We start from the raw sequence: 25975 nt of genomic DNA, 5'->3' as shown, positions 1-25975 counted from the left end.
CTTCTACTGAGTCAGACCCTTGGACAATCCAGCTCAGTACTGCCTGCTCTGGCTGGCAGCGCCTCTCTCCGGGATTTCAGGCAGAGAATGGTCTCTCTCAGCCCTGACCCAGAGAGGTGAAAGTTTAAAGCCGGCGATGGCTTCAAGGGCTAACATGGTGGAGAGCCGGTCTTGGGGAGCTGGTGGAGAGGTGGTCTTGTGGTAGCAAGCATGGCTCATCCCCTTTGCTAAGCAGGGTACACCCTGGATTGCACTTGAATGGGAGAAAACATGTGTGAGCACAGTTAATAATTATTTATTTACCAAACTTATGGACCGCCTGACTTCTTTAGACTCGAGGATTTAAGAGGGGCTTGGATATGGCTTTAAGAGGGGTTTGGATAACTTCATGGAGGAGAGGTCTTTCAATGGCTACTAGTCGGAGGGCTATAGGCCACCACCAGCCTCAAAGGCAGGGTGCCTCTGAGTCCCAGTTGCAGGGGAGTCACAGCAGGAGAGAGGGCATGCCCCTTTCAACTCCTGCCTGTGGGCTTCCAGTGGCATCTGGCGGGCCACTGTGCGAAACAGGATGCTGGACTAGATGGGCCTCCTTGGGCCTGATCCAGCAGGGCTGTTCTTATGTGGTAGTTTACATATATTAAAACAAGAACAAAGACAAGGGGGAAGTTTGGGGGGGCGGAGTGAAAAAGAAAAAGAACCTGCACAAACACACACACACACACACACAAACACGTTAGAAACTAAAAGTCTGGCAAATAGATAGATTTTCAGGAACTTCTTAAAGGACAGGTGGCATTACGAATCTCAGGAGGCAAAGTGTTCCATAAGGAGGGGGCCGCAACAGAGGAGGCCCTCCCACGAGCCCGGGCCCCACGTATCTCCCCTGTGCCCGGAACTCTGAGAAGGCCCACCTGAGACCACCTCACAGGGTTAGCGTTGGATATAACATATTCCCTATATATTCAACTATATATTCAACTATATTATAAAATAGTTGGATATAATATGTTCCCTTAGGGGATAGGGACGCTTTGGGAAGAGCATCTGCATGGTTGCGTGAAGAACATCTCAGAGTCCATCCCTGGCAACACTGGGCCGAGGGAGACTCTTGCCTGCAACCTTGGAGAAGCTGCTGCCAGTCTGTGTGGACAATACTGATGGACCAATGGTCTGACTCAGTATATGGCAGCTTCCAATGTCCCTATGTTCCTATGGTTCAGAACCATGTGGCTAAGATTCCAAAAAGAGTCAGAATCGGCACGTGTTCTTGTGCCATGGCTACTCCTCGGACATACAACGCAGCAAGTTGGAACAACACTACACTGGACCCAGCGACCACTGCGTCGCATCTCCCAGCCTTCTCTGCCAGGGCGTCTGCCAAGAAGCTTTGACTTTCAGCCAGCTCTTGTTGGGGGCCACGCCAAGGCTCTGACAGCGGATCTGGCCCCTCTGCCATCGCTTGTCCGAAATCTGAGTTGACCATCTGCCTTGGCAGGGAATAAGCCGTAGATCCTATTCCATGTAACTTCGTTCCTGGGATGGTCTCCAAGCAAATGTTTTTAAAGAAGAGAAGAGGGTTGTGTGTGGGGTTTTTTAGAGTCACCAAAAAAAATGTGCAATTATCTATCTAGCTTGGCACCCATTTTCCTGCGAGGCCAGGCTGGGGTATGAATCTTGCAAAGTGAAGCCACGGACCACCTTCTCTGTCACATTTACATGGTGCAAATGGGAAACTGAGCCTAGCTTAGTACAGGACACTGAAGTGCCACAGTCTCTGCCTCCAGAGAGCTTACAGTCTGCAACAACCAGGCAGGACAAAGCAGGTATTGACCCCACAGATGGTGGATTGTGGGTTGAGGTTTCATGTGAGGCTGAGCTTCCCTAGGCCTCAGCTCTGAAACCCAATATTTTTTTCAAATGCACAAATTCAGCCTTGGGACAGTAAAGGTTGTAAGAGAGAAGAGTGCCTTTGAGCACACAAAGAGTGCCTTTCCCTCACCACTGAGCAACACAGCCCCCACACATTTGGGATGCAGGCTTTCAGATCCGTTTGGAGCCGTCTGAGGCTGAGAGCCAATCGCCTAATGGAGCGACTGCAAAATCTGAATTGGTTCAGCTCCATTTTGTAGGCATTCCTTTTTATTCCACCAACTTTTGTGGGGGGGGGGGTAGCTATGCAGGAAGCTCACATGCTCCAAGGGGCAGCCCCTGTCCCCGGTAAAACGCCATCCCTATTTTTGTCTTTGGGGAAGGTCTTGTTGAAATTGTTTTCTCATGAGTCATTTTTGTCCTGTCCTAGTTGCCTGGAGGTCAGTCTTTAGGACCTTGGAGAGGCCCAGATTGCCCCTCTGGGACTCTGCCTCCCTGCCTGAAGCCTGAAAGAGGCAGCTTTCTGGAGTCTGGCTTTCCCCCAACACTCTCCTTGCTCCTGCCAATTTTGCTGTCAGTGCTGGCATGCAGATATTGGGGGTGGGAGGAGATGGTGTGGAAGAGGCCGGCTCTGTAGAGAGCATGGATTTTGGGGGTGCTGTCCCACGTTGCTCAGGCCCTGAGGGAATGACCTTGGGAGATTCCCACTCCAAGGCCCTCTCAGGTTATGGTGTCAAGACCCAAGGCTGGGGTTAGTGCTGATCTTCAGCTAGAGCTGGTCTGGTGGTAGCAAGCATGACTTGTCCCCTAAGCTAAGAAGGTTCTGCCCTGGTTTGCATTTGGATGGAAGATTACATATGTGAGCACTGTAAAATATTCCCCTTAGGGGATGGGACTGCTCTGGGAAGAGCATGAAGAAGTTTCCCAGTTCCCTCCCTGGCAGCATCTCCGAGATAGGGCTGAGAAAGACTCCTGCCTGCAACCTCGGAGAAACCGCTGCCAGTCAGAGCAGACAATGCTGAGCTGGATGGGCCAAGGGTCTGACTCAGTATATGGCAGCTTCCTACGTCCCTAACGTTTAACTCAGAGTTACCGCGATGAGCAAAAGCTGCAACAGGCTGGGCCATGATCATTCTCCAAGTTCCAGTTCCTTCCTCTGCGCATCGAAGAACCTGATTCTCTAAGTGGGGGAGGTGAATATATCTTGTCACTAGCGCACATGAACGCTAAGGCATCCATGCACTAGTGCGCATGGATCCATGCACAGTGCTCCACTTGCCATGCCCTACCCACGGCAGCGCCTGCAGTCTCTTTTGATTGGCTGATAACAGACTGTGTGGCCAGTTAATATTTCCCTGGGGAAAGCCACCTCATGGCTCTGTGGGGAAATGGCTCAACTAGCAAGCCAGAGGTGGCCGGTTCGAATCCCCGCTGGTGTGTTTTCCAAACTATATCAGGCAGCAGCGATCTAGGAAGGTGCTGAAAGGCATCATCTCATACTGTGCGGGAGGAGGCAATGGTCATTCTCTCCTGTATTCTACCACAGGGCTCTGTGGGCGACCCGACGGCACAATTTTACTGTAACTGACCTGGGGGTTATCCTTGCATTTGCCAGATATACGCACTTCAGGCAAGCATTAATGGCAAAGATAACCTAAACAGGGTCCCTGGGATCCTTTTTTCACTACCGGTCCAAAGTGTTCCTTCTCTGCTATTTCCTCACCTTGCTGTCAGAACCTGGCAGTGTTCCTTGTAACGGAGATTCCCAGGTGTCATTGACTACCATGCCCATCATCCCCTGCCAGAGGCCATTGCAACTGGGGATGATGAGACAACAATCTCAGTTGCCGAGAACCCTGGAACCAGGGCGTCTGCATAAGAGCCGAGGCAAACTTAGAAAGAACTGCACTATCAGGGGCGGCCCTTCCATGAGGCACGGGGAGGCTGTTGCCTTAGTCAGCTGGTCATTGGAGCCTCCTGCCCCTTGCTTTATTAAAAAAGGGGGAGGAAAGAGGGGGCGGAGGGCGCATGCAAGGGGCCAGCGTTCGGCATCTTGTCCCAGGCACACAGAGGTCTCTTGAGCCACAACTGTGCACTCCATCCGTCAGGCAAAATGTTCTTAAAAGCCCAGATGTGGGTTTTGATACACGGAGGAGAAGGAAGCCAAGAGCCGGAGGAAGGTATACTGGCAGGCTCCATAATCCCAAGGCAGGACAAAGACCGCTTTGTGGAAGAGCAGATCAGTTCTCTCACCTGAAGACACGGGACGGAGAGGATTTCTGGCGGCGGCAGGAAACAGAGAGGCAGTGCAGAAAGCCTGAACATATGAAGCCGCCTTGTACCGAGTCAGACCATAGATCCATCTAGCTCAGCAGGCCCAGATTTTCAGAGACAGAAGGGTCTTTCCCAGCTCTACCCGCAGATGCTTCCAGGGACTGAAGCCAGATCCTCTTCATCAGAGGCGTATCTAGGGAAAATAGCGCCTAGGGCAAACACTGAAATTGTGCCCCCTGTCCAAGCATCTGACACCCATCTTTCAGATAACTTTACCATAATATCAGCTGAAAAATACAAGTCAAGCTCGTTAATTTTTAATATTTCAAAAACTATTTAGCAGTGGACTTAGCCAGACCAAAGAATGCTGGAAAACTACAAATTTCAGTATGCTGGGGCTCATGAAATACCCAAATACTATGTGGAGGTGTACTTGGAAAACTAAACAGAAGTGCCTGTCTAATTCTCTACTATGCATTGTAGCATCACCATTACATAAGTTTTAAAAATCAATGGAGAATTTGACTTTTCCCAGATACTCTGTAAATAATTAAAGGAAACTGTGTCACTTCTTGGAATATATTCTAGTCTTTCAGAAAGACAGTTAAAATGAGAGAAAGAGAGCAAGAAACTCCCAGTGGGCCTTAATAGTAAGGGTTTCACACTGATTCAAAGACAAACTCACCATTAATAGCCATATTAGCAAGACATCACATTTAACTCACTTATCACAAGAAGCAAAGTAAGAGCAAATGAATACAATCCTAGCTCTTAAGCATCAGCTCAGTATTCACAAGCCCTGATTCTCTGTACATAGTGCCAATCTGAATATGTGTACAGTGTCTTATATTATATTATTATTATTATTATTTTTACCCGTAGGCCCTTTGGGGGGCTTCCTAAAGGCTGGGAGGGGTTGCAAAGATCCCCCCTCACCCCGCTGGCCTCGCAGGGACCATTTGAGCATGTGCAGTGGCCGTTTTTAAAAATAATCTTTTTTTTTAAAGGCCAATGAAAACCAAATGGCCACTGCGCTTGCTCAAATGGCCTCTGCAAAGCCTGGCATGACCTAGAGCCTCACAGAGGCCATTTGAGCATGCAAGGTGGCCATTTTGTTTTTGGCAGCCATTTTTTTTAAAAAAAATTAATTTTACAAAATGGTGCCCCCCTTCAAGTGGCGCCCGGGGCACGTGCCCTGCCTGCCCCACCCCTAGATACGCCCCTGCTCTTTGTGCAAAGCAAGTGCTCTCAAGCTAAGCTATCACACACACACACACACACACACACACACACACACGGCCCCCAGCAAGTGTTTTGTTATTGGGTGAAAGTGAAAGTGGGTGTGGCGTAGTGGTTAGAGTGTTGGACTAGGACCGGGGAGACCAGAGTTCAAATCTCCGCTCAGCCATGAACTCACTGGGTGACTTTGGGCTGTTCCCTTATCCCTCAGCCTCTGCCTACCTCACAGGGTTGTTGTGATGATAAACATAACCATGTCTGGAGCAAGAGTAGGAGACATCGAAAATCTGCCCCGCTATGCAAATCTCAGGCTCAGAAGAAAGAGCGGAAGGTATGCAGTCCACTCCGTTTTGCAAAACTTCCATTAAAAAGGGTGTGAATAATCTGTCCTCAAATTACCCTTTAACTAGCTGGCATGTAAGACAAGATGAATGAGTTGTGTTAAGGGGTAACTGAACTCTGTTAAGGAAGCTGCACCAAGCAGTTTAATTTTAACCCGCCAAGACGTGGTCTGATTCCCAGGCATGCCTTCCAACTTTTTACAGATGAACATTCGGCAAGTCTCTCTCTTCCTGTGCCAAGGATAATGGCCGAGTGGCCCCCTCACACATGGCAGCAGCCTCTCCTCTAACTGCTGTGTGTTGTACTCATTCATGCTGTCTACAAGTTTGTCCTATGTTGTGTTAAAAGCCAAAAGGCCATCACTGACTTGATGCTGAAAGGCATAATCTCATACTGCATGGTAAACCCCTCCTACCAAAGAAAACCACATGGCCTTGCGGTTACCACGAGTCGACACCGACTCGATGGCACAACTTTAGTTTACAGTTGAAAAATAGCCACCTAGTGGTGCAGCAGGGAAGTAACTTGTCTAGGGAGCAAGAGGTTGCTGGTTCAAATCCCCACTGGTATGTTTCCCAGACTATGGGGAACACCTATGTTGGGCAGCAGCAATACAGGAAGGTGCGGAAAGGCATCATCTCATACTGCACAGGACATGGCAATGGTAAACCCCTCCTGTATTATACCAAAGACAACCCCAGGGATCTCCTGGGCACTAGGAGTCAAAATCAACTTGACAGCACAACTTCACTTTACAGTTGAAAAATGCAATTGCCCTCCATGGGGCCATTCTCATGACCCATATAATGCTCAATTGTCTGCATGGTCCCCTGGCACTATGAAGAGATGAGCATTCTCACTGAGCAGTGCTGGGCTTTGACCAGCATTGGGTGGCTCCTTTAAGGGAAACAGAGCCCTCCTGAGCTCCTGCGCCATCTTGGAAGGTGTGCACGGCATGCTGGGAAGTGTAGTCCTTCTCAGCCCTTTCCCCATAGAGCTCTTGAGAGCAGGCTCCATCTCTTCTAAGGGGCCCTGAGAACAGTGCAGCCCTGTGCAGAGTTCAGCACAGTGGCAAATGGCTCTCACACAGCAGGTTTCCTGCCAACCGTGGCCCCTGCTTGAAAATTGTGAAGAACACGGTTCCAGAGAAGAGCCCTGAAGAAGTAGGGAGGAGCCCTGAAGAACTAGCAAGTCACACTAACAACACAGAATTAATCCCCCCGCCCCTGGAGCAGGAGATTTACCAGGAGTTTTTTCAGACAGCGATTTTACTTTCAGAGGGTGTGTGTGTGGGGGTGGGTGTGTGTGTGTGTGCGCACACATATCAGCCAGATTTACCCCGAAGTCCATGCGATATTTCAGAGAGCACTTCACACACGATTCGGGTTTCCCCCTCCGTATCGGAGCCTAGCCCGCATAGGAGTAGCGTCGATTGGACAAGCGGGGGACAAATGTCCCCTGGCCCACAGGGTCTGAGGGGCTCCCAAGGTCAGCCCCTCCTTGCCCTCACAAAAGAGTGCTGGACTAGGAGTGGGGAGACCCGAGTTCAAATCCCCATTCAGCCATGAGACTTGCTGGGTGACTCTGGGCTAGTCGCTTCTCTCTCAGCCTAACCTACTTCACAGGGTTGTTGTGAAAGAGAAACTCAAGTATGTAGTACACTGCTCTGGGCTCCCTGGAGGAAGAGCAGGATATAAATGTAAATAAATAAATAAATAAACGAGCTGCAATCTAAGTAGCCTGCTGTGGTGCTTCCTTCTTCCTGCCGAGCAGCTGTTTCCGAGAGGGCTGAGCCGAGCAAGGAAGAGAGGCAGGGAGAGGCTGCTGCAGCCAAGCAGGAGCCTCCAGAGGAGAGCCGCCCGGCCCCGATCCACCGCTGCCCCCAGCGATCCCCAGGGGCCCTGTTCCCAGCTCAGCCCTGTTGAGCCAGCTCTGCTGTTCAACGGGGGAATGGGGAGGGGAAGGTTTGGGTGGGTTAAGTTGCCCGCCCCCTTGCATCTAATGTCAGATGCAGGGGGGGTGGCTTGGGGTGCTGGGGCATGCACACGTTGCATGTGTGATGGAGGCCCCCTGGCTACCCTTTGCCCCCTGGCCCCCGGGGAATCTCGCTACACCCGATAGCCCGGTTTATGTCCAGGGTAAAAAAAAACCTCTCCTTTTTGCGTCCGAGTATCCATTATGCCCTGCACTCACTGTAAAGCCGTGCGGTAAACCCGTGCTAAAGCCTGCTGTCTGAAAAACCTCCAGAGATAAAGATGAGAAGACAAAGACTCTCCCTAGTAAATGAGGACAGTTGAAGCCTACACCTAAGGAGACACAGCAGATGGCATTTCAGAAGAGAATGTTGTTGCCAAAAGCGACCAAGAATCCTGTGGCATCTTGAAGACAAGCTGATTTATCATTGCAGAAGCTTTCGCGGGCTGGAATCTACTCCATCAGACATCTAACTAGGTTCAAGAGTACCTCGTAGATGGACATCAGCCCTCCTTCTGGAAGGATGCTAGTCGTAGGGTCTGCCACCACTCTGCAGCCCTCCTGCACTTTGGGATAGGCTATCTCACTGATCCATTTGCCCTTCCGGCTTTGAACTCGGTGCCTGTATTCTAACTGGAGGGTGTCCAATTTTAACTCCTAGTCATCAGCTTTTGTTCACTCCCTCCCCCGCCTTGCCCATGGCTGGATGAAAGGGCTCTCCAGTGCCCCAAATCGCTTTCTTCCCTTTGTAGTTATCCTTACAGAGCACAATCAAGTCACTTCTTAAGCATCCTGATAAACAGCAAAACGTTTGGGTTCGTAAAGGACACATTCCCACGAAACATGGCCTTCCCCTGGGAGCGTGTTATCTGCTCTGGGAAGAAAGAGTAAGCAGTGTCCAGGAGAAGTGCGATTGCTACCCTTCCGAAACCAGCCTGACCACTTTGAGGCCGTTCCTAGGCTCACAGAAGACGGGCACCTTACAGAGTGCCATGGGTTCATTGGTGTTTGCTTAGGTTGCATATGACAGTATTGTTTTTCACCAGACACATAAGAACTAAGTACTTATGTACCAGCATGACTACATAAACCACAATGCAGTGCATCTGAAACCAGAAATGCATCCCTACCCATACCTTAAGATCTTCTTTGGAGGCCCTCCTCTGGGTGCCCCTTGCCAAACGAGGTGAGGCAGGTAGCTACCTGAGAGAGGGCCTTTTTGGTGGAGGTACCTCATTTATGGAATAGCCTCCCCAGGGAGGTTCGCCTGGCTTTATCACTTTATTCTTTTTGATGCCAGGTGAAGAACTTTTTGTTCACCCAGGCCTTTTAAATTTGGGTTTTTCAATCCGGCTTTTCAGATGTAATGTGATCTTAAACTAATTTTAAAATGAGTTTTTAATGCTGCTTTGTATTATATTTTGTTTTCACCTTTTTTTGTCTGTTACGATTTAATGTGTGTTATGTGTTTTTATTGTATGTATGAATCCTCTGTTTTGAGCCTCCCAGAAAACAATTTGTTATGGGGCAGCTAGCAAATTATCATCATTGTCATCATCATCATCCACAGTCCCCTCTCAAGACTCACATTTCCCATGAAGCCTTTGGCTCAATCCCTTAGTGTCACCATATCCTACTGTTAAGAGGCCTAAATATAAGAAACAATTAAATGCATATTCCCTCCATGTTCACCCCATATCCCCTTCCTATCTTGTCTGCTCTGAATCACCAATCAAGCCAGAGTGACACAATGAACATTCTTTGCCTTTCACAGATGAAGGAAGGATGTGTTGACCCATGCCACTTCTCAGAGGCATATCTATCGAAAATAGCAAAAGGGTTTGCTGGCGGGGGGAGGGAGAACCTTTGCAGACCCCGTGGCCTTTAGGAAGCCCCTCGAAGGGGCTACAGATTTTTTAATTTTTATTTTCTGGCAGCATGGCACTGGCGTCCCCCTTCAAGTGGTGCCCAGGGCATGTGCCCTGGCTGCCCTACCCTAGATACGCCTCTGCTGCTTCTTCCATCCTTGAAGCATCAGACAGCAAGAAGCTGCACCTACCCCAATTCTCTCTTCTGCCCAATCCAAAACCCCTCTGTTGCATTTGGTCACTCTGGATGAAGCCCATCCCTTGCTGATCCAGTCTCCGAATACCAAGAAGCTGTGCCAGAGGGGGCAGAGGGACCCTGGAGAGTCATTAAGATCTTGCCAGTTAAACATTAACGGCTGTGCCTTGGCCTGCATTAATGAGATATGGCGCTAAGCAGTTGGAGGAATGTAGTATGTAGAAGTGTCTGCCTTCTTCTCCCCGAGTGGAATTATCAGACGCACCAACCTCCCCCACTGACCAGAGGCAATTCCTGTTTTCTCAGGGTCACAATTTGCTCCCCCTCTAAATATTCCCCATTCCCCCTTTCACTCCCTCATCCACCAGACTTTACAGCAAAGTGTCAGGCAATATGGGAACATAGGAAGCTGCCTTATACTGAGTCAGAACATTGGTCCATCTTGCTCAGTATTGTCTACACGAACTGGCAGTGGCTTCTCCAAGGCTGCAGGCAGAGGTGAGCCCTATCTTGGAGATGTCAGGGTGGAAACCTGGAGCCTCGGATGGTCTTCCCAGAGTGGCTTCATCCCCTAAGGGGAATCTCTTCCAGTGCTCACACATGTAGTCTCCCCTCCAAATGTAAACCAGGGCAGATCCCGCTTAGCAAAGGGGACAATTCATGCTTGCTACCACAAGACCAGCTCTCCTCCCTAATGAGGGTGAAAGAAGGGTGGAAGAGGGTGAAAAGCTCAGTCTCTTCAATGTGGGGTTGATGCATCTTGGCTCTAGTGTGCATCTTTGCAAATGCACGCCCATGCGCAGTAAGGCATGGTACAATGCATACAACCTGCCATTTCTTCACATACACGGCAGCAGCCAAGGTCTATTTTGAAGTGTTGATAGATATACCGTAGGACAATTGATGCTTTCCTGGCATATCTTGAATCTAAAGGACACCTCCTTGGATTTAAGATCAGTGCAGGAGAGAGGAAATTGATTCGGCTGACAGCCAAGTGGTGAAGAGCCTTCAACAATGTGGCAGCAGCCGAGGGGGTGGGAAAACAGGGGTGTCACAAGTGTGTGCCTGTGGTCACCCGGCAGGTGTCTCTGGAGAACCAGGACGCAGCACTCTCCAGATGCCAGCTCTAAATATTTATCTGGAGAAGGAGGCGCTCACATCTGGCAGAGTTTTCAGATTAGAAGCTACCATAAGAACCTAAGAACAGCCCTTCTGGATCAGAGTCAAGAAGGCCCATCTAGTCCAGCATCCTCTTTCACACAGTGGCCCACCAGATGCCGCTGGGAAGCCCACAGCAAGAGTTGAGGACATGCCCTCCCTCCTGCTGTTACTCCCCTGCAACTGGTACTCAGAGGCACCCTGCCTCTGAGGCTGGAGGTGGCCTATAGCCCCCCGACTAGTAGCCGACGACAGACCTCTCCACCATGAAGTTATCCAAACCCTTCTCAAATCCATCCAGGTTGTTGGCTGTCACCACATCTTGCGGCAGAGAGTTCCGCAAGTGGATTAATTCCACAAGTTGCCCATATATCCACCAAATACTTGATCATCAGGACCTCATTCTCAGGATCCGACGTGGGGCGCTAATGCAACACCCACAGACATCAGAATAAAAACTGGCTTTCAGTCCATGTGACTGTCGGGGTGGGTAGGGTTGGTGGAGATTCTTGTTTTGAGAAAGGGCTGTTCACTTCCTGCTTGAGAGACCCAAAGAACTGAAGCCCCCAACGTGCCTTGGGAGGAACCCAGACTTTTTGGTAGGGTTACGTCTGCAGCAGAGAAGACAGACCTGGTTGCCTGCCCGGCTCCTTTTGAGAGTGGCTGGCCCAAGATCTTTGGCTGCTGCCTGCGGTGAAGGAAAATATGACCCCCACCTACAAGTGGGAGCTAAGCATCAAGACTTGCATCACATCACACCCCTGGTCCATCTAGCTCAGTATGGTCTAGCGGAAGCGTCTCCAAGATGGCAAGCAGGAGGCTCTGCCAGCCCCGGAACTGGGACCAGGCAGTATATAAATTTAACAATAAATAAAAAATAAAAATATGAAGCTGCCTCCTACTGAGTCAGACCCTTGGTCCATCCAGCTCTGTGTTGTCCACTCTGACTGGCAGTGGCTCTCCAGGGTTTCAGACATGATCTTCCAGCCTTACCTGGTTGCCTGCGTAGCTCTGCGGGGTCCAGCAGAGAGTGCGGCATCCCTACTTTGGGGCTTCTGCCTTCCCCCAAAGGGAGTGGGGGTGAAATGCTTCCAGGCTGATCGGGTCCTGGTGGGGTTCAGCAGGCGAAGCAGGGAGAGCTGCAGGGAGCAGTTCCAGTGGGGCAGCTGTGTTGGGTGTGGCAGGAAGTGAAACCAGGGAGGGGCGGAGCCTGGAGTAGGCTTTAAGCCCTCTCAGCTCTGTCCCGGGGCATTTAAAGCCAAGGCAGGTGATAATGAGCTAACCCCTGCTAACTAGGAGAAAAGGCACCTTTTCAATGTGGTGATTCTCTTGTATTTAACAGGGGGAGAGCAACTGGCCCTATCCACCCCCAGCACAGCATTCCTCCAGTGGCTGTTGCTGGTGTCTATCTTACATTTCTTTTTTTAGATTGTGAGCTCTTTGGAGACAGGGCTTTAAGCCCTCTCAGCTCTGTCCCAGGGCATTTAAAACCAAGGCAGGCACCTTTTCAATGTGGTGATTCTCTTGTATTTAGCAAGGGGGGAGCAACCAGCCCTATCCACCCCCCATGTCATGGCTCGGACCTCTGACTCAGACGAGTCAGAAGAGGAACGAGAGGACTCTGTTGGTAGTGAGGCCTCAGTTATTGTTAAAATCAATAAAAATTTAAATATAAAAAAGAAAAGGTAGTGAGGGCTCAGAGGCACAGCAACAGGATTTGGCAGGGAGACCAGACTCTGGAGCTGAGGAATCGGAACAGCTGCCAGACATGAGGGCTGAGGAGGAGGCTAATCAGGAGGAGGCTGGGATTTCACCTGTCTTGAGAAGACGTCTCAAGAGGAAGGCTCAGTGGGAGACACGCAGGTGCAGGATATCACAGGAGAAGAAGTAGAAATGCTTACTCAGGGAAGCCTGATTGGCTGCCAGTTCTCTTGAGCTATATATTAAGCAGTCTGTGACTTGCACCAATGCTGTTAGCAACTTTTTCTTACTGCAGACCGTGTTCATACCTAGTATTCTTTAAACCTTTCGTGTTCCAGCTGTCCTTGTTCTGTTCATTCCCTGCTTTTCCCAGTTATTACTCAGTTATCATGCGGAGGGGACGGGACCTAGTTTAGTTCAAGGGGTCTTTATTTTTGTTTGCTACTATTTTTCGTTGTGAGTCTTTCCACTTTCATTCGTGCAGCTTCGCTGCTACTTTTATTTTCAGACTTTCTGTTTAACTCACAGAAGGAGAGCTGCAGGGGTTGTAAGTCTGTCAGGTTAGCTGAGCCAACAGATTTATGACACCACAGCACAGCCTCCCTCCATTGGCTGTTGCTGGTGTCTCTCTTATGTTTCTTTTTTAGATTGTGAGCCCTCTGGGGACAGGGAGCCATCTTATTTGTTCGTTATTTCTCTATGTAAACCGCTTTGGACACCTTTGTTATAAAGTGGCATATAAATATTTATTGTTGTTTGTTGATGAGGAGGAGGAGGAGGTTTGCTCTGGAGTGTGGCAGCCCTGGTTTCCCTGGAGAGGGAGCCAGGGGGATGTAACAAGCCAGGAGGGAAGCCAGAGTGACGAAGTAACCTCCTCCCCGGCATACTCTGAGGCTAACTCTGTTTGTTCCCACCCTGTAATTCTGGTTCAGGAAAGGCCAGGAACACACCTCCTCCCCCTTGGAGCCTTACAGGATCTTACCCAGCTCTAGGAACATAGGAAGCTGCCATATACTGAGTCCAACCCTTGGTCCCTCTAGCTCAGTATTGGCTACACTGACAGGCAGCAGCTTCTCCAAGGTTGCAGGCAGGAATCTCTCTCAGCCCTATCATGGAGTTGCTGCCAGGGAGGGAACTTGGAACCTTCTGCTCTTCCCAGAGAGGCTCCATCCCCTGAGGGGAGTATCTTACACTGCTTACACATCAAGTCTCCCATTCATATGCAACCAGGGCAGACCCTGCTTAGCTAAGGGGACAAGTCATATTTGCCACCACAGGACCAGCTCTCCTTTCTCTGGGGATTTGATGTGGAGACTAGAGAGTAGCTTTGCTGCCTTAGGAACATAGGAAGCTGCCATATACTGAGTCAGACCCTTGGTCCATCTCTCTCAGTGTTGTTTACACAGACTGGCAGCAGCTTCTCCAAAGTTGCAGGCAGGAATCTCTCTCAGCCCTGTCTTGGAGATGCTGCCAGGGAGGGAACGGGGAACCTTCTGCTCTTCTCAGAACAGCTCCATCCCCTCAGGGGAAGATCTTACTACCACAGCACAGCAGGGAAATGACTTGACTAGAAAGCCAGAGGTTATGGGAAACACCTATATCGGGCAGCAGCGATATAGGAAGATGTTGAAAGGCATCATCTCATACTGCATGGGAGGAGGCAATGGTCAACCCCTCCTGTATTCTACCAAAGACAACCACAGGGCTCTGTGGGCAGCAGAAGTCAACACCGACTCAACGGCACACTTTACCTTTACTACTACTTACTTTACTACTACTACTACTACTACTACTACAAATATTTATACCCTGCCCCTCCAGTACACTACTGTTCAGGGCAGCTTTCCATAATAAAATAGATACAATGTAAAATAAAAGTAATAAAATTAACCAAATTAAGTAAAAAAGTTAAGTCAGGCTAAAACCGCAATCAGAATTGTTTCAAATTAAAAAGTTTTTTTTAAAGATAAACATCTAGAAGAATTAAAAATGAAAAACTAAAGAACCTACCAGATATAACTGAAAATGGAGCATGAAAAAGCCTTTTTAAAAAGATGCGTTTTTAGTTGTTGTTTTCAAAAATACTGAGAGAGGGAGCATGGCAAAGCTCTTCAGGGAGGGCATTCCAAAGCTGAGGGGCCACAACCGAAAAGGCCCTGTCTCTAGTCCCCTCCAACTGGATCTCTGTTCGTGGTGGGGCCATGAGCAGAGCCAGAGATGCTGAGTGGAGGGCCATGGCAGATTCATATGGGCGAATGCAGTCCAACAGGTACCCCGGCCCAAAACCGTGTAGAGCTCACACATGTGTTCACACAGGTAGTCTCCCATTCATATGCAACCAGGGCAGACCTGCTTAGCAAAGGGGACAAGTCATGCTTGCTACCACAAAACCAGCTCACCTCCTCTACCTGGAGATACTGCCAGGGCTTGAACTTGGGATATTCTGCATGCAAAGCAGAAGCAGATGCCCTTTCCAAAACATTATATAGTCTTTAATGGCTGAAGAGACACATTTGGGATTTCTTCCTCAGGTATCAGCATGCCTTGGGCCTGCCTCGCTCACGGCAGTCTCCAGCCTGACCTTATTCTAGCTTCTCACCCCGCCCCCAACTTCCTTTCCACAAACTGTGGCTGGGATTTTGAAGGCCATTTATTTATTCGATGTATATACTGCCCTTCCAAAAAAAGGCTCAGGGTGGTTAATTGCACCTGGGGATGCTGGGAGATGCCGCCCGGAATGCTTGGGAATCTCTGTTGCAGGGAACATCGTTTGCCACCCCCCTACAGGCTGCCACGTGAGGCAGCCGGCCCGCCTTGCCTCGTGGGAGGGCCGCCTAGTTCGGGAACACGGTTGCGAGATCTGAAGCAACTGCTTGGTGTCCAAACTTTTCAGGCGGCCCCTGGCTGAGCTCCTAAGGATGCCTCTTTCAGCCCTCCGGTGAAGGAACAGAGGATACATTGCCTACTGGCTCTGCAATAATATCACACTGCCTCCCTAGCCTGTAGCGGACGCAGTTAAAGTGTAACCCTGGGTCGCTTAAAAGGATGAGGCTGGAAATAGGTTTCTGCCTTCAGGGCAACATGGCAGAACGTGGAACAAGAACTAGCTTGTTAAAACCTGTGTTCAGGCATGGAGGGCACACGGAGGAACTCAGGTGTATAAAGACCTACAACCGCCATCTATTCAAAGCCTCACCAAAGAGAGATCCATGTCTTCTGATGTTGTGAGGCCGCTGCAAAAGGATTGCATATATAGGGGCACCAGGGAGGGACATTTCGCATGCTCTGCTCATGTCCTGCAGCCATGCCAAAACATGGCTCACCACATCCCTGGTTTATGCATTTTGCAAAGCTGAGTAATCTTACAACTCCCTATGAGGCATCCAAGGATTCCTCCTATCCAATTGTCATTCTACTCCCACTCCTCTTAGAGGTAGCTCTTTAATGGCAGCCCCAACCATCTCAAGATATTTAGATAGATCTGCAGCCAGGGTTACTGGTGGCGGCAGAGAACAAGGCCTTATGAAATGGCCTTATACCGAGTCAGACCATTGATCCACTGTATTTATTTAGTATATTTGTATGCCATCCCAAACCCACGTCTCTGGGCAAATTAAACCAAGACCTGAAATGTTAAACATGGTTTAGAAACAAAACACACTTCTACAAATCTAGTTAAAAGCTTGTGTGAATCTGTGTGTCTTAAGGGCCTTTTTAAAGCTGTCAAGAGATGGGGAGGCTCTTATTTTAGCAGGCAGCACATTCCAAAGCCTTGGGGTGGCAACAGAGAAGATCCATCTCTGAGTAGCCAGTGGCAACTGCAGGCGGACCTCTCCGGATGATCTCAGTGGGTGGCGGGGCTCATAGCAAAGAAAATGTCCTCTTAAATAGCCGCCATCTCTAACTATCAACAGGTGTCCAGGGAAGGGTCTCAGCATCCTGAGAATGTTTCGACTGGCGATGCGGAGAACTGATCCTGAGAGGTTCTGCATGCAAAGCAAGCCTTTCATCACCCGGCTACCCACCCACCTCTCAAGGCAGAATGCGTTGCATTTCCAGAAGAAACAGCAGCACGTTTTAGCAGCTGAGCCAGCAGTGTGATGCTGCAGCTCAAAAGGCAAAGGCAATCTTAAGCTGCATTCATAGAGACATATATGGGGCAAAGCACTTTCTCAGGTAACCCGGTCCCAGGCTGCTTAGGGCTTTAAATCTGAAATGTTCTCCCATTTGAATGGAAGACTAACTGTGTGAGCACTGGAAGATCTTCCCTTTGGGGGATGGGGCGGCTCTGGGAAGAGCACCTGCATGCTTACGTGCAGAAAGGTCCCAAGTCCCCTCCCTGGCAGCATCTCCAAGATAGGGCCAGAAGAGACTCCTGCCTGCAACTTTGGAGAAGCCGTTGCCAGCCTGGGTAGACATTGCTGATCTAGATGGACCAAGGGTCAGACTCAGTATCTGGCAGCTGCCTAGGTTCCTAAAGCCGAAGCTTGTCCCTTTAAATGCCTCGGGGTGGGGGGGAAGGACTGGTCCAGAGTTGGGGAGGGGGGTGGAGAATGAAGGTGAAAGCATTTGACTGTTTGGAAGGGGCAACAGCCTAGACAGTAGAGCCATTGTGTGCCCTGTAGGAGAAGGGCTGAATGGAGCTTCCAGGGACACAAAAAGAGCTTTGACAATGAGGGCTTCATTAGTATGCATGCACACTGGGGAGGCCGCTGCTGCCTCCTCTCACTCTATCTCCCCCTCTCCATCTCTCTTTCTCTCTCTCTCAGCCTCCGAAAGAGGCTGCTCTGTGTCAGCGAGAGGTGAGCCATCTAAGCGAGTGCAGAGAGGGAAGGGAATCAGGGTGCAGAGAGGCGGGAAAGAGAGTGTCCCGGTGCAAACTAGGCCAGCGGGAAAAGAGGCACCGAGAGCACGCAAAGGAGTGCTCTCTCCTTCCGATACGCACGCATCCTGAGAAACGCAAAGAATCGTCCTCGCCTTCCGATACGAACGCATCAATTTGTGTGTGTGTCCGTCTCTCAGAGTCCTTTGCTAACTGATCAAAGATGCTATGATTTGACCCATCCAATTCTCCAGCTGGTCTTTTGTGGTAGCAAGTGTGGATACTTCCCTTTGCTAAGCAGGGCCTGCCCTGGTTTGCATTTGTATGGGGGACTTCATGTGAGCACTGTAAGATATTCCCCTTAGGGGATGGGGCCTTCTGCAAGCATCTGTTTAGTTTGCATGCAGAAGGTCCTAGGTTCAAGCCCTGGTGTCTCTAGCTAGGGCAGGGAGAGACTCCTGACTGTAACCTTCAAGAGCAGCTGCCAGTCAGTGCAGACAATACTGAGCTTGATGGAGCAAAAGTCTGATTCAGTAGAAGGCAGCTTCCTCTGGGGATGGAGCTGCAACTCAGTGGTAGAGCATTTGCTTTGCATGCAGAAGGTCCCAAATTCAATCCCTGGCAGCCTCTTCAGGCAGGGTTGGGAGAGACTCCTGCCTGAAACCTTAGAGAATTGCTGCCAGTCAGTGTAGGCAATACTGAGCTAGATGAACCAGCGATCTGACTCAGTATAATGCAGCTTTCTATAGACCTAAATCCATTCACTCAGATAAATTCATTCAAGCACTTTATTCAGAAAAAAATAGGATCGTTTTCATTCATGGCTGTTCTGACACACAGAATAGCTCAAAATGTAGAGAGCTGCAATTTCTGTCAACGGATCGTGATTTTTAGATGTTTTCCCAGCACCTTGCAAGTCGGGATCAGGAAGCACATTTAAGTCTTAAATTCCAACCACTCCATTTCCAGCTAGCTAACTAATGTGGGCAGGGAATGCACAGCAGTTCACTGAATGAAATGCCAGTTCTGGGATTGTGGATATTTTTATCCAACATGCATTGGGCTGGCCACTTTTCCAAAACATGCATTCTGTTAACCATCGTGTCCTCTGACAGCATGCACAGGGAGGGACTTGGATGAAAACACACCCACCCCATCTCCATCTGAAACCAACTTCTCTTCTTTCATAAGAGATGTCAGTTTAGCTAATATCAGCTCTTGTTCTGATATATTTCTGGTCAGCTCTCAAGCCAAAACTAAAGCAAATCTGACATCTTGAAATTTCAAACATTTTCCAACCTTGCTTTTGAGCACCTTGCTTTTGAGCACCTTGCTTTTGGGCACCTTTAAAAAATTTTATTTTTATTAATTGATTTTTAAGTATGTCAACACTTTTTAACAAGGGTGTGCAGCACTGTTTCGATTCGAACCGCCCCGATTCAACTGGTTCAAGCTCGAACCAGACTTTTCCCCAAAAAAAGAGGGAGCTGCTGCCAGTTCTGTGCACACCTCAACTTTTTATAATCTCAGGATTGGTTCTCTCTCCTAAATTGTTTAAATGCTACAACATCCGTCGCTGAGAACATTGGAATACATTTCAGCAAGAATATACTGATTCGGGTAACAAGTGACTTTGCATTTTCCCCACCACCAAATTAGTTTCAGCTTTATTCTGATAATGATTGTGACACCAGTATAGATCTTGTTTATGAGGGACAAGATCTCTGCCCAGAGGGGTTTACAATCTTGCATGCAACACAGGGAAGATGACAGAGGAACGGGCGGGAGATGGGAGGCCAGAGTAAAACAGAAGAGGAATCTGTGCTCATTCCAGTACACAAAGACAGGCCCCTGCCCCAAGGTGTTCACAGTTTGACACAGGGGAAGCGGCAGAGGAAAGGCTAAACAGGCAAATAATATTTTCGTGTTATTTTCATTAATTGCAATAGGATTTGAGGCGTTCTCCCAAAAGCTTTGTGGAGAAGGTGTTGAGAAGGATTTTGAAGGAAGGAAGAGAGGAAAGCATTGTGAAGGAATTCTGAGGAGGCATCCTAGGTGTCAGAGCAGCAAAGGAAAAAGGGGCAGAGATGTCCTCTACATTTCTGATCCAGTCCATGGAGGGGACTTTTTAAGGCCCCTCATCCAGCACATCCTTTTAACCTGTAGATCCCAGCAACGGTCAATGGATTTTGGGCACTTTGCATTCTGGGGACATAGGAAGCTGCCTTATACCCAGTCAGACCATAGGACTATTGAGCTCAATATGGTCTTACACTGACTAGCTGCAGCTCTCCAAGGTTTTGTGCAAGGGTCCTCCCCAGCCCTACCTGGAGATGCTGCCAAGGAGGGAACCTGGGACCTCCTGCATACCAAGCAGATGTTCTTCCACTGAGTGACAGCCCCATCCCTTTGCCCGTGGCAAGTCAGAGCAGCTCTTGAAACCTCACTGTGGGCATTACCTGTGTGCTGAGGTACTACCTGCTGGATGAGGGTTGTGGCTAAAGTTAGCAGAGGGCAGCATCCAAGCTATGGTGGATGGATCTCATCAGATCAAACTTTCTCCCTCCTGAAATTCATCTTGGCTTTATTCTTCTTCCCTGTGAAAATTTCTTGAATCCCAATTTTAGCGGACATGGGAACATCGGAAGCTGACATAGGAACATAGGAAGCTGCCATATACTGAGTCAGACCATTGGTCTATCTAGCTCAGTATTGTCTTCACAGACTGGCAGCGGCTTCTCAGAGGTTGCAGGCAGGAGTCTCTTTCTGCTGGATCTTGGAGATGCTGCCAGGGAGAGAACTTGGAAACTTGATGCTCTTCCCAGAGCGGCTCCATCCCCTAAGAGGGGAATATCTTACAGTGCTCACACATCAAGTCTCCCATTCATATGCAATCAGAACAGACCCTGCTTAGCTATGGGGACAAGTCATGCTTGCCACCACAAGACCAGCTCTCCTCCACACTGAGTCCGGCCACTGGTCCATCTTGCTCAGTACTGTCAACACTGACCGGCAGCCCCTCTCCAAGATTTCAGGCAGGAGCCTTTCCCAGGCCTATCTGGAGATGCTGCCAGGGAGTGAACCTGGGGCTTCAGACTGACCCAAATGCAAAGCAGGTCAGACTCTGCTTGGCAAAGATCATCCCATGCTTGCTACTGCAAGACCAGCTCTCTTCCCCAAAGTTAATGTTTCCTTTCCAAGAATGCATTTGAATATTTTTATATTATTTTACCTAGCCACTGGGAGAGTGCAGTGTTTCCTATTGTGTTTGGGAAAGAGCCCTGCGCCTCAGCTGGAATATCTGTTTTTCTACAGAGATATAAAATTGTTATTAACTCCTTTCAAAGAGACGGACGTGGGATTAATGATTAAATAAGAATGCTTGTACTGTCTGGGGAACACATTACCGAGACATTTAACCATGGAATGTCAACCCACAAAGCCCTGGTAGTAAAACTTGTAAAAAAAAAAACCCCTTTTTTTTTCTCCCAGTGAAGGAGGGAAAATAGCTCCAGGCTTTGATTGCAATAATGTTAGCATTCACTGTCAGAAGTAAAGTATTCTGTAAATGGCTATACGGAACAAATAAGCAACATTATTTGGAAAGGCAGCATCGGATTGGCTCATGCCATTACCTAGTTAGGTCACATGCGGCCCATCAAGTGTTTAGAGCCATAAAGATATTTTTTGGACTGACTGGATCAGGGGTCAACGTTGTTTAAGTTATTCGGCACAACAGGAAACCACAGACATTTGGGGCATATGTAAAGAGGTGGAAGGAAGGAAGGAAGGAAGGAAGGAAGGAAGGAACTTGACTTTATATAACAAAAATTGGCTATCTGGTTCCTCTTGCTCGGTACTTATTAAGACCCTAAGAACTCCCCTGTCGGATCAGATCCAGACCCTTTCTAGTCCAGCATCCTGTTTCCACAATGGCCTGTCAGGCATTTCCGGGAAGTCTACAATCAAGGCAATAGCCCACTTCTGGTATTCAGAGGTAGCCTGCCTCTGAATCTGCAGGCTCCATTTAGCCATCATGAATACGAGCCCTAGACAGCATCCCCCAACTTGTTTTTGTGGCATTGGAGCACGGGTCAGCGACGGAAGGCACAGCAGTGTCTTTGACACACGGCAAGCCCAGAAGGTCTCTGTCCCAAACCATTTTAAGGTTGGGTTTAGGACCTGATTGGTACACCGGTTGCCTGCGCTGACTGCGCCCAGTTATCAGCTCACCATTTCCCTTTCCTGCTGGTGAGGAATCCCAGCTCAGTGGGGGAGAAGGAGCCGGCCACAAAGAAATGGAATAGTTCCCTGCGCTGCCCAGAGAACTCCAGGCAGGCAAGGACCAGTCAGGATGGCGGTCTGTTTCCCCCACACAGCATCCCACACAGACACACATGTCCTCATACCAAGCATCACTGCCCCCCTAATAAAAAAAATCACTGAAAAGCCACCCAGGGATCCCAGGGGAAAGCCATCCACCCAGGGGGGAAAGCCGAGGGATGGTGCAGGATGTGGGGGGAAAGACTCACTCAAAGTCGCTCCGAGACCGGAGGATAAAAGAACAGAGTCAGGATGTGATTGGAGAGAGAGATGCAGAAAAAAGACAGGCTGCATCATTCTCTGCCTCTGATATACATGGCGAAAATCTTTCATTTTAGGCCATGGTTCTCCTTTTCAGGACACAGGCCTTCTACCGAGTCAGACCCTTGGTCCATCTAGCTCAGGATGGTCTACCCTGACTGGCAGAGGTTCTCCAGGGTTTGAGGCAGGGGTCTCTCTGAGTCCTACCTGGAGATGCCCAGGAGTATTGAACCTGGGTCCTTCTGCATGCAAAAACCCAATCCATTTCAAGGCTCGCCATTTTGGTGCATAAGAACGAACCCCACAAATCCACGGAATCTCTAGTGAGTGGTCCATATCCCTGGGAGTTTAAAAGTTAAAGTCCTTCTGCGCCCTTTTATAGGATATGTCAAACCCTGCTCTCCTTCGCATCTAGTCAAAGATTCGCACCAGGGCCCAAGATCAGAACTAGAACCATTGGGACGTCCCGGGAAAACTCTCACCAACCTGCCTTGAATCCATTTCATCTCTTCCTGTCCAGAGTCCACTTTTCCCCTCGGCCTCCTTACCTTGAGCCCAGAGAAGGTCCGAAGGGCAAGTTAAGTCCACGGTGAGTGGACCGTCCACAGGGTCCAACTCTGATCTAAAAGAACTTGGCTTCTTTTTCTCTCGCTGGGTCCGGATTTTCTCAACCGATCCTCGCAGGTTTGGGCATCCAAAACGTAGGCTTCCGCCTCTGCAGGTTAAGGGGTGAAGAGGACTTTTAAACTTCTGTTTCCACCATCAGATAAGAGGCACTCCGTTCTGAAAGGCTGTGTCTGCCCCATGGATTTTATGCCTGCCTTTCCCCCCTCGCTTACAAAACTTTGTCCAAGTTCAATTGAATGAAAGGATTATTTTTTTTTTTAAGGAGGGGGCGGTAGAGGGGTGATTGACATCTGCAGCTGGCCTATCGGGAAAGAGCAGTGTCGGCACAAGTGGAGAAAGCAGAGGCAGGAGGGAGGGAGGAGACGGGGAGTGTGAAAGAGAGAAAATAAAAGAAGGGGGGGAATTGGCAGGGGAAAGTGGGAGGGAGGAGAGGGGCAGCGGGAGGGGCTGGAGGGTTAAAGTTTTAGAGGAAAGTTAACGAGGTGGAAATCAAATCACTGGAGATAGGGTTGTGTTACTGCCCAGGCAGTACATGTGAAAGGGTCAAACTAATGGGAGGGAAAAGGCAGGAGAGAGAGAGAGAGAGAGAGAGAGAGAGAGAGAGAGAGAGTAATTGCTGCTGGAAAGCTTGCCTGGTTTAAAAGGCCATTCAGTGCCATCGTAGATTTAGCACTCCTCAGCGGATCAGTGCTCCAGGTAGCCGTGATGCTGCTGTGGACACACCTGTCCATCCTGTGGATCTGAATGCTGATGCTGAAATCGGTTCCTTGTTTTGTATTTGCCACTTTGGCTAAAAAACGAAATGAAAAAAAAACCACCCAAAAAACTCTCTTGAATGCGAAAACCATTTCCCACTGTGCTGACCAGGGCTGTGCTTTTCGCAGTGCTGGGAGGCCCCTTAAGGAAGACGGAGCCCTCTTTTAAGAGCGCTATGGGGGGGAAGAGCTGGGAAGCGATTCACTTCCCAGCATTCTGTGCATGCCTTCTAAGATGATGCCGGGGTTCGAGAGGGCTCTGTTTCCCATAAAGGAGCCTCCCCCCACCCCGGAACTGAGCGTGGAACAGCACTGCACAGTGGGATCAGTCACCTCCGCAAGGTGCCCGGGGGACTGTGCAGAATATTCAACTTTGGCTGAAGCTCCCCAAAAGCCCAACAAAGGATTAGCCAGGGGGTCGCCCTTTGGGTTGATGGGGGCCAGCTCTGGGCCCTAGGCCTTCCAGTGAAGAACACTGCCCTAAAAAGCCCTGCACGGGAGTCACACCAGCCCCGTTTCAGAGGGTCTCTCCTTCCACCATGGCCTTCCTATGCCCTTGACACTCTCGCCTGGACCACAAATGTGGTCATAGTCCATTACTACCAGGCGCTACGTTGCCAGGTGTTCACAAGGCAGCAAGGCGGGATCACAATGCCAACCTTGTCCGAGACCTTCACAGGAGCCACGTTATGCATTTTGTGGTTTTCCTTATTACTAAAGACTTGGATGCTGCACTTTAACGTGATTGTGCTAGGGAACCGGGGAACGTGATTGACCTTGACAGGGCAATGGGTTTCTTGGCTCTGAGTTTAATCGCCTGCCGCCCACCCTGGTTTGTGTTCTCGTCTCGCCAGAGTCAGCTGTGCCTGCGACCTTCCTTGGAGGTTTCCCTGACTGATGGAGTTCCTTATTACATTTCCTGAATTATTCTTTCAAAGAGCCAGGCTGGGACTCTTCCTTCTGGATAAGCCCCGTTCCTGAGCTGGCTCCCTTGAGCCTCAAGATAATGGATACTTAATTAATCATAGCGAATTAATTAGCGGGGAGTACACTTTGGAGGCAAAACCTTGCTTTTAAAAGCCACATCGCAAAGATGACTCAGAAATGACAAAAATGCTTATACAGGTGGGCCTCATTATCCACAGGGGTTCTATTCCCGCATATGACCGCGGATAACGAAACCGCGGATAATGAGTCATTGAGTCTATGGGAATGTGGGGGTTAGGTTCCCAGACTAAAAAAAACCCATACACACAAAACCCACAAAAATGGGCCAAATAAACTGCCCTACCATGCTCCACAGGTCTCCTAGCATCTAGCAATGCCCCCTGAATCATCCCCAAAATCACACACAAATTATTATTTTTTACTGAAATGTGCCGCAAAATGCTTTCCACAGACAAAATGGTGGCCGGAAATAGCCTCCACAGTCTCTTCCGGCCCTCTAGGAACCACGAACACGTGGGTTTTAACCCTTTCGTATCTGCGGATATTAGCCAGGTGTCAATTAGACACCCGTGAATATGTGAAAACATGAATATAGAATCCACGTATAACGAGGTATACAGGGGTGAAGAAATGTTGGCTCAGTCAAACAACATATTTTACTCACCAAGCTATGTTGGTACATTGCTCATCAGGACTTTTTTCACTTGCCAGACATCATTTTTCACTCGTCACAGACTAGTAGACTAGTGGATTTCTGCGGCCCTGGTTATAGATCTGAGAATATATATTGAAGCCTCCTACTGAGTCAGATCATGGATCAAAATAGCCCAAGGTTGTTTCCTTCAACTGGAAGCAGCTCCTCGAGGTTTTAGAGATGTCCAGTCACACAGAGTGACATCGAACATAGGAAGCTGCCTTAAACCATCAGACCCTTGGCCCAGCTAGCTCCGAATTGTCTACACTGATTGGCAGCAGCTCTCAATAGTTTCAGGAAGGAGTCTCTAAGGCCTACGTGAAGATGCTGCCAGGGATTGAACCTGTGATCCAGATGCTCTTCCATTAAACTATGACCCTATCCCCTAAGGGGAATGTTTTAAAGTGCTCAGATGTCATCTCCCATTCACATGCAAACCAGGGCAGACCCCGCTTAGCAAAGGAGATGATTCGTGCTCACTACCGCAAGACTAGCTCTCTCCCCCCCCCCCCATTTTAGTTCTGCCTCCATCTGATGGTGGGAAGCCACACTTCAGCAACACTAAAGGACCCTTTAGCTGGAACACTCAAATACATGGCATGAAATGGAATGATATTCCGCATGGCCCGGGCAGGGTGTGTGTGTGTGTGTGTGTGTGTGTGTGTGTGTGTGTGTGTGTGTGTGTGTGAAGATAGCCAAGACTTGCTGGAATTTCAGATTCAAATGAGCTCCAAAGAGGTCTCCCCTATCTCTGGCTTCTGTTTAATGCAGTCCACCTTTCAGTTAATGTGTTCGGCTGCAGAGATCTTTCGATAAGCCTCGGCTATGCTAGAAGAATGTGAAATTGCTGCTCGAGAGGAAAGCGGGGGAGAGGGGTGAGTTGTGCTGGGATAACAACAAGCAACGGAGGTGCTTTGTAGGAAA

General features: G+C 49.1%; 1 protein-coding gene across 3 annotated transcripts in view; it reads right to left on the bottom strand.

The window, feature by feature from the left end:
• The window catches only part of KCNJ10 (potassium inwardly rectifying channel subfamily J member 10), a 35428-nt gene extending 12503 nt beyond the window's left edge, over positions 1–22925 (bottom strand). Inside the window, exon 1 of one of the 3 annotated variants that reach the window (XM_053277846.1) lies at positions 22576–22925. The gene's annotated coding sequence lies outside the window, so the exon portion shown is untranslated. Of the gene's footprint in view, positions 1–11913; positions 12100–22575 lie in introns of those variants that run through there. The other 2 variants (XM_053277845.1, XM_053277847.1) reach the window with 2 other exon arrangements.
• Between the last annotated feature and the right edge of the window lie 3050 nt (positions 22926–25975).

Source organism: Hemicordylus capensis, chromosome 14 (assembly GCF_027244095.1).
Source record: "Hemicordylus capensis ecotype Gifberg chromosome 14, rHemCap1.1.pri, whole genome shotgun sequence".
In the NCBI taxonomy this organism is placed as follows: Eukaryota; Metazoa; Chordata; class Lepidosauria; order Squamata; family Cordylidae; genus Hemicordylus; species Hemicordylus capensis.
Note: the sequence above shows the minus strand (reverse complement) of the source record. Positions and strands in the feature narration are given on the sequence as shown.